This window comes from Pimephales promelas, chromosome 12, assembly GCF_988280905.1.
Source record: "Pimephales promelas chromosome 12, fPimPro1.hap1.1, whole genome shotgun sequence".
NCBI classification, from domain to species: domain Eukaryota; kingdom Metazoa; phylum Chordata; class Actinopteri; order Cypriniformes; family Leuciscidae; genus Pimephales; species Pimephales promelas.
The window spans coordinates 32,866,974-32,876,533 of NC_142780.1; the positions used below are offsets into that span (position 1 = coordinate 32,866,974).

At 36.6% G+C, this 9,560-nt stretch overlaps 1 long non-coding RNA gene across 11 annotated transcripts in view; it reads left to right on the forward strand.

The window, feature by feature from the left end:
- LOC120471079 (uncharacterized) overlaps window positions 1–8,169 on the forward strand; it is a 60,199-nt gene extending 52,030 nt beyond the window's left edge. For 4 of the 11 annotated variants that reach the window (XR_016145813.1, XR_016145816.1, XR_016145811.1 and 1 more), the window contains 3 exons: window positions 836–1,068; window positions 6,614–6,833; window positions 7,550–8,164. This is a non-coding gene — a long non-coding RNA (uncharacterized LOC120471079). Of the gene's footprint in view, window positions 1–835; window positions 1,069–6,613; window positions 7,013–7,549 lie in introns of all 11 variants that reach the window. The other 7 variants (XR_016145815.1, XR_016145814.1, XR_016145817.1 and 4 more) reach the window with 7 other exon arrangements.
- Window positions 8,170–9,560: the final 1,391 nt, after the last annotated feature.

The window sequence follows — 9,560 nt, forward strand, 5'->3', positions numbered from 1 at the left end:
ACAAAGAATAACAAATACAGTAACAAATGGTTAGTTCATGTTAGTTAATACATTAACTAATGTTTAATAAATGAACCTTATTGTAAAGTGTTACCGAAATAATAATCATATCTTCACACTTTTTGCATAATTTGACGACATTACAACTTGATTGGAAATCATTGCAAAAACTGCTGTTCATCCTCAGTATTTTTGTCTTGTTTTCCAGTAAATATCCTAACATAAAATAAAAAAACTGATCTAAATGAAGTGAGGTTGTGCGTAAAATGAAAAAAAAATTTCTTACAATCCCCTGCAAGCATATTTGCCATGCCCAATCTCAACATCCAATCAACAACCGATACACAGAACCAAGTCCCGCCCTAAATGTTTTTCTTTTTCAATAATCCGTTACACTTGTATGTAAGTTACAATATCTGTTTTATTAGCTGTGTCTCCATTACCCTTCAAATTGCGCAATTTGAAATTGTGAATTGAAAATACGGCCAATGGTCAATTTTGCAAAAACTCTCATATGTCACAAACATTTTGCATTTACTGACACCTGGTGTACATAAAAATCAATCATTCTTTAAGGGTGGCGCGGTGTGTTTGGACAGAAGATGAGACCGTTTTTTTATTAAACATTTATTAGACATTTCGAAAATATCACAATTTTTGCGCAAATCTGCAATGGAAACCAGGCTCTTGTGACTATTGTTCATATATTTTATTTACAGCTGTATATGTACTATTTTAGATTTACTTAAGATTTTGATGTCTTTGTATATATGTCCTCAAACCAAAAAGCAAGGTGTTTTTGAGTCTCACTTGTGTCTCTATATCTTCTCTTCAGGGTGTCCTTGTTGATTTCATCTCCATTGTGTGTTGAACCTCCATTAGGATGTTGTGGGACGCTCCATGTATCTTCTCCGTGGCCTGGCTGGGTGTTGACGAAATGGTCTGTTGTAAATAAATGATGAGCAGATCTGTTTACAGACACGTACAAAAGCTTGAAGACATTCCCAGGGTGTAGGATACCCTGCCCGCAGGCCTTCGCCATTCATTCAGCAGCTTTTCTGTGAACAGGTGAGAATCAGATTTAGACTTCCAAACAAGACCAGCAAACAATACTGAACTCTCAGGAGATGTGGAGCTCCTCAGAGATTTATAGGCTATGAACATTTCTGTACGACTGCTGATGTTATAGCATTTAAACACTCGCTAGTTCATTTCATTTGTCTACTAAAAATTTCCTTAATCTTTAATGTTACTTCTGATCTTTAATGAGCAAATGTAATTTCCAGCACAACTCAAATCATCATTTATTCTCTGGTCGGACATTGCATTTTAAATTTCATTTTGTATAAGTTGGATTGTATATATATATATATATAAATAAAATTAGCACCTTTTGCATAGTATGACCAAATTACAACTTTGATTTAAAAAAAGAAAAATATTTTTTTATTTAGTATTTTTATCTTGCTTTCCAGTACAAATATCTAAACATTCCTAATACATTTACAAGAGTAAAATGCAAAAAAAAAAAAAAAAAATGTTTTGCAAACAAATACAAAGTTTCTCCGGGGAATGCAAAGCTATCAAAATATAATTTTTCCTCCCATCTCATTTTTTAATATCATCATGTCTCTTTAGGGACTCCGTAGTGTCTTGAGCATTTCATTTCTGGGAATCTGGGATTGTTTTGTTCAGTGGAAACCCATTTCAGAGATTTTAGATCTGACGGCTGCCAAGAACACACACACACACACACATCAGATCATCTTTAGCATGAATTTTAGTTCTCAGGAAAGACAGGAAAACCTTTTCTTAATAGAGATAACCTGTTGGTTTGAGGCCTGAGAACACGTTTAAGTGAACTGCTCCACACCCATCTTGAGAATGACGTTATCTCTGTGCCGATTATTACCACTTTGTTCCTTACTACTGTTTCCTTCCATCCGTTGCGGGAGAAGCAGATGAACTTCCAGGCTTTTCCAAGCAGCATTCCTCCCCAGTATCCCCTTTGTTCCAGCAGATTTTATTTATCTCTAATTTTTATAATTTCTGGAACGTTTTGGATCTGCTGAAAATGAGCCTTAATATGAACCTTATTTCAGGGCAGTTTGCTGAATGGCATCTTTGTTTGCTGTAAAAATGCAGAGTGTCGTATTTCGTAAGTTAAACTAAGTCATTTTCCATCTAGGTGCCCATATTTACTTGACTTGTTCTTTGTTTTGCTCACTTTGCAATGAAACCTTTAAATTGGAGGTGAGGTTTCATGAAAATACGCTTTCTTTGGCCACATTTACACCGTCAGTCAGTTCTGTGTGTAACACTAAAGCACATATGAGATTATTTAGGGCATGTTCAAATCTGATGCATATCTGACTTAAAGGGATAGTTCACTTTGAAATTAATTTTTGATATGTTTTAGCTTACCTCAAGGGCATCCAAGATGTAGTACATCCTTTTTTCCGCAGTATTTTCAATTTTGACATTTTTAGGTCAAACCGTTCTTGTCTGTCAGTCATATAATGGGGGTCTATGGTCACCACCTCAAAGAGCATGCACAGAGAAGTCCAAATTAAACATGATTTAATGACTCGTAAATGTAAGTACACATCGATGGCCTAAGACACGAAACAAGCGCTTTGTGTGAGAAAACGAACAGTATTTATATCGTTTTTATCGATAGCCAATCTAAATATGGTTGTGAAAAAAATTCAACATAGTCTGTTGATATATCAAACCGTCTTCCATTGCGATTTCATGTATATCTAAATATGTTTAGATCTTCACAGTGAAAGGTAACACTTCCAAAATCTCTGTGTAAACAATGAGTGACATACGCGCGCGAGAGATCACTTCCGGCGCTTGCGCAGACCAAATCGCCCACGTACTCAGCATGACTTAAAGAGCATTGTGAGCAAAGGTTTGTGTTCAGATGTTTAGATCTTTGAGTTCAGCTCATGAATAATTTTGTTCAGTGTATATATACTGTACGATGTGAGGAATATTCCACATGCGTGTCGTTACACAGCCTCCTATATCAACTTCTGATGTTTGTCAAAAAACTAGTTGTCTTTTAGGCTGCATTTACACTGCAGGTCTTGATGCCCAAATCCGATTTTCTGACTATATCCGATTTTTTTTTTTGACGACCTGCTTACATCATCTTTTAAAAGTGACCCATATCCGATTTTTGCATTTACACTATACACTGCTGAAACGAACAAATGCAGACGTTCTGACCTGGGAAATTAAACAAAACAGCACGAACTTCAATGGATGCAGACATGAATTAAATTATCCAGTGTTTTCTTTACACAATATTTCAATAAGTCATCAAAACATTGGTCTCGTACGGCGGAGAAAAAAAGAGGAGAGGCTCTAGCGGCGAGCACTTAAAACGATGCCTCATATTTTGTGAAATGTCTTCAAAAACGGATTTATTTCTGTAACAACCCTGCATTTTCGCCTGCACTCTTCGCCCCAAACACTCAAAAGACATGAAACCTCCGCATTGCTCCACTGTGTGTATCCTTTCGTCCATCGCGCCTATCATCGCGCACTTTTTAATGACGTACGACTCGCATTACCGGGGAATATCCGATTTGTCTGCTTACATGGCACACGCAAATGCACGTATCCGATTCATATCCGATTTATTACCACATGTGAATGAGGCCTGAATCCAATCTGAGAAAATCAGAATCCATGCGTTTTTTCCTTGCTTACACGTTCACCGGTCATATCCGATCTGTGCCACATGAGAGGAAAAAATCAGATTTGGGTCACTTGAACCATGCAGTGTAAACGAGGCCTTAAAATCTGTTTGTCTTACAATTGAATTGCTCACATTGCATTAGCAAGAGTCAGATTTTCATTCTTAAACCGTTTATTTTAAAACCGTTCAATTCCCTGTAAAGTTACCAACTGCTATATTTGATGTCTTTACACCAAAGACAATCTTTACCCCAATTTGATGCTTGATGAATGTTAATTTTGGCTGTACGACGCTTGCTTAAAAGTCGACAAAATGATGAGTGATCCATTCATTTCACAATCACTAAAAGACTAACGCTGGACTGAATCATGTGAGATCAACCAGCAAGAGCGCCATCCTCGCCGTCAGTCGTTTACATTTTCTCTCGGTGCAGAGATCAAAGATATAGAACGGGGTCAAAGGGCAGGAGATGCCTGGAATCAGCGTTTAGACAGAAAATGTGCTCGGCCTCTTTCTCATCTAAAACTTCTTCCCACTGGCACTCGTTCAACCTCTCAAATGCAGATCAGAGGAAACGAGTTTATGTCCTGCTTTGGCTGGAGAAATATGAAATGGTTTGGGTTTTTTTTTTTCAGTTTTTCTCAGAATCGTTATGGGGAAATATCACAGCCAAAGGCAGCGAATAAATACAGCCGTGGCCGGGCTGATAACAGTCAGTTGGAGAGATGGAAAAAAGCTGTTCATTAAATTATAAGAATTACTGGAGAGAATAAAATGACTAGTGAAATCAGTGAAACATAGAGGATCTGTTCTCAAACATAGTGGGCCGCATTTTAGATGCATAATTCAAATGCATATTTCTATTTGGCTGCTTGCCAATGCTGAAATCTGTTAAAGCCTGTGCTTCTGTGCTTTGTATAACATATAGACAGCAATCATCTGTTAGAATGTGTTAGAATATGGCTTGTTTTGTTTTTGCGATCACCGTGCTCCATCAAAATGGTAGTTTTAGCAAAATCTGTATCAGACCATCACAATCCTTGAGGGATGCGAACATCCCTGAAACAGTTTGAGTGTGTGTTGTACATAAGCGCTGTGTTTGATCCTGACCATGACTTGAAGAGCATTGCGAGCAATGAGCCGTATTACAGATGGCCTGAAGGTGTGTGTTCAGAATGTTTATAAGAGTGTGCGCTTGCATGATTGTGAGCATAAGTTTGTCTGCACGCTTTCCTGCATTTATAGCCCGCGCGTATTCCCGTCTCTCACCTCGCATGCGTGATTCCAACAGATGGAATTGGTTTCGTACAGCTGGCACGTCCCCAGGCCAAGGCAATTATGAATTATAAACAAGCTTTGCTGAAAACCACACACACATTTCCTCTTCATTCATTCTTTCTTCTCCTCTATTTGTCTGACTTTCGATCATATGTAAATTTAAACGAGCTCCGATCATTTCTTCAAACCACTAACTTTTGACAGAAATCACAAACCCAGAGGAAAATGTTATTGCTCAGTTGTTGCTCTTTCATTGCTTAGGAGAGCTAATGAATGCTTCCATTATGCTTCGTTAAAGGATCAACTTCAGCCGAATTGATGTTTCATTCATTCATGCTTGTGGGAAAATAATGTAGGAGCCAAAGGAAAATAAATAAAATACTGGACATCACAATAAGGCGTTATGGGTCACACCTGAAAATCTATTGACTAATATTTGCCAAAGAGTTTGATCATTCAAAATTATTTTTGAAAACCATAAAAAAAAAAAAAAAATCGTCACTTGAAATAAAATGAAAAATAAAATATGTAAAAAAAAAAAACTTTTGCGAAGGAAAATAAACAAATAAATTAAATTGACAGTAAAAATAGGCTTTAAAAATAAATTAACTAAAACTACAAAAGTATAGCAACGATACAAAAATAACATGGCTCAGAATTAAAATTTAGGCTGCAAAATTTTGATTGATTGTTTGATTGATTGTCTCATTGTTTATTTTAAGACATGCAGGCAGCACATCAATTTCAACTTGTTCAGTTCTGAAGTTTGATGTTATTTACAGGGGTGGTAAAGTATGATTTTACTTTTCTAACTTTAGTGTGTAATGATGCTGTTTGAGCATCTCCATCTTTGTCTGACTCACAGTTTCGGACGTTTTAGCATGTGTTTGCGTGAGGTAATCAGAGCTGCACTCTTGAACACACTCTTGAAGCTCCACCCACTGTGTCGGGAGCTGCAGCTCATTTGCATTTAAAGGGCCAGACACAAAACTGTGCGTTTTTGCTAACCCTCAACAAGTTACAACTTTAACATGCTATATACAAATATCTGTGGGGTATTTTGAGCTAAAACTTCACATACACACTCTGGGGACATCAGAGATGTATTTTACATCTCATGAAAAGGGCATTATACCACCCCTTTAATTTATTTAATGTAGAGCGTCGCCTAATGGTGGAGTTTTGCTATGCATTCTCAGAATATCCTGCACTGAAAAAAATAATATGCTTTATCTAATCAATAAAATTGTGGCAACATATTACAAGCAATATTATTAATTAAATTGTACATATTAGAATTAATTAGAATATTAATTTGATTAACTATTACTCAACTCTAATTTGTTCAATTTAATAAATAATGTTGCTTGTAATCTGTTGCCACAATTTTATTGATTAGATAAAGCATATTCATTTTTACAGTGTGGTGTCCAAGTTTCATTAGGTTTGGACTTTGTGTTGAGATGATGTGGCTGATATATGTCAAAAAATTTAATCAAAATGTTTTATAACTCTATCTCAGGAGAAACATCTGAAACCTAGAATCTCCAATCTCAATATTGCTGTCTAGAAACAATTGAAACGTTGATAAGATCTCATTTGTTTTCATTCTCACCCTGACAGAGGGAGAGAAAAGGAGATCAAAAAGAGAAGAATGGACTGTTGGTGAAGTTCATGACCTCCTGACTGTGGCCCAGTGATTTACTGCGTGTCCTGGAGTTCATCGGCTGCGTTTGGCTCCATCTCTACACAACTCCAGATCTTCATTCATCAGGGGAGCGCGGCACGACGTTCCCGACATCCTCATCTCTCCCTTTCCTCTTTGTTCCCCATCTGCTGTGGCGTGAGTGCCAAGAGCCTGACATTTACAGAAACGCCCTGCGTTTTACACCAGCTCTGATAGAAACACACCGCGTTAGAGAAGAGCTGGCCGAATCCATCGACACTCCGAATGCTTTACACCGTCAACTAATTCCAGGATCAAATGCATAACTTTCAATACATGCAACTTCGCCCGTAAAGGTAATGGGCGTGAATTTTCTGGACAACGTGCACTACAGTTTAGCCAATCACAACACACCGGCCCAAACTAACCAATCTGAGCCCACTGCCTGTTTCTGAGGGAGTGTTTTCATAGAATCAGGAAGTCAACCGCTCGTTCAAATGACAGATGAGAAAGCGGCTCACAATAAAGGTGAAATTTATGAAAAATAAGACTTTTTAACAAAGAAAAACCACAAATACATGTTATATTGCACCCCATAAACACAATCATGCAAAGAAAAAAAAAAGGCCTTTAAATGTAAACACAGTCTGTTTTAGTTTTAGCAAACATTGTATTTTACAGAGTTGAAAGACACGAAACATTCATACACCCTTGAACACAAGTCATCCATTTCCTGGTGGTCTAAATATTCTCAAGTATGTATTTTTAATCTTCACTTCTTGGAAGGGTTCGCCGCTGAAGTTTGGCACCGTTATTTGCTTGTGCGAGGTTGAGCTCAAAGAGAGTGGAAGACTAACATGACATTTCAACATGTTCTTAATGTTTTCCATCAGTCAAGGCAAATGAGGAGATCGGTGGCTTTTGGGTGGACCGTACATTCAGCTCGATCCGGCCGGCTGCGCGAGATGGAGGGAACCACGAGGTGACGGTGATTAGCTTTGAGTGTTGAGTTTGGATGGAGCTCCCATTTTTCTCTTTTTGCAATCCAAACGTGGACCTCCAGCCATGTTGATGGTGTTAATAAATGCAGCGTCCGGACGGCCACCAGACACAGGCCCCTTTCACCTGCCCTGCGGGACGTGCCATCTTTCCGACAGACAGAAAATAAACAGCAGCCTTGCAGGCGTTGAGAGACGGACAAATGGCCCTCCAAATCGAAAAGCAATGAAATAAATGTTGGCGCCTGCAGCAGCTTGAGGTTTTGATCCATGCCAGCATTTTGGCAATACATTACTATCGTACGCTTCAGATTACTGGACATGTATGAATCACGCACGCATTGCATTTACACACTGTAAAAAAATATTGTTGGTTTAACTTAAAAAATTAAGTAACCTGGTTGCCTTAAAATTTTAAGTTGATTGAAATGGAAAAAGTGAGTTAATACAATGAAGGATAATAATTTAATAATCAGAAACTCAAAATAATAAGTTATATGAACGAAATAAATTATTTAAGTTGATTTGACAAAAGAAAAAATGTTGTGATAACAAATCTAGTAAATATTTTTTTACATTGCATGTAAGTAGTATTGGCAATGTTGAGTATTATTTTTATACTGTTACTTTTTATAAATATTTTGATTTGGCTTTTATTTTTTTACATTTAGTTATAATTTGAAACTATTAATTGTGTTATGTGATTTTGTCATTTCTATTAGTTTTTTTTTTTTTTTTTTTTTTATATTACCATTTAGGTTTAATTTATATTTAATAATTTTGTTGTGCTTTTTTCATCGTTTAATTTTTTTTTTATTTCATTTTCTGTTTTTTATTTCCAGTTATTTCCAAATTATTTCATTAATTTTCATATAGCTTGTTTTTTTATCTAATATGTTTTTTCTTTTTAGATTTATTTCCATTAACAAAAGATTAATAGTTTGTTAAAGGGATGTTGAAGGAAACTCTATCGCCCCCTTGACAACTGAGGTTTATTAGACCCAGAGATATTGTCATTAAAGGGATACTCCACTTTTTTTTTTTTGAAAATAGGCTCATTTTACAACTCGCCCAGAGTTAAACAGTCGAGTTTTACCGTTTTCGAATCCATTCAGCCGATTTTCTGATATTTAGAAGAACATCAGTAACCAGACAGTTTCTGGTCTCATTGACTCCCATAGTATATTTTTTTCCTACAATGGAATTCAATGAGACCAGAAACTGTCTGGTTACTGATATTCTTCTAAATATCAGAAAATCGGCTGAATGGATTCGAAAACGGTAAAACCCGACTGTTTAACTCTGGGGAAGTGGTAAAATGAGCCTATTTTCAAAAAAAAAAGTGGAGTATCCCTTTAATGACAATATCCCTGGGTCTAATAAACCTCAGTTGTCAAGGGGGCGATAGAGTTTCTTTCAACTGTTGTTAAATTGCATATGTTGTTATTCTGATAGGTAATTATAATGCCCACTTTAATAATGCCCAAAGGTGTTTGTTAATAAAAGGTGTTCATTTCAGAGAGGGTAAGATTTTCAGTTCTTAACACAAAGCATCATATGGCTCATGAGTCATTCAAACTACTGTTGTTATAAAATTAATGGTTCTTAAATTGATTTTCACTCATCCATTTGTGCTCCACAGATCACACACAGCGTACAGGTTTGGAACGACGTGATGGTGAGTTATTGATTACATCATTTTCATATTTGAATGAACTATACTTTTAACAGCAAACATGATTCTTGGCCGTGAACACAACTCACCTTTAAATGCAGCAGTCCTGCACATCAAGTGTGTGTGTGTGTGTGGTTCAGATAAACCCAGGGACATTTTGTTGGTAAAATGGTAATATCCATAATCCTTGTCCTTGTGGTGACATTTTTTGGTCTCCATGAGCAAAACTTA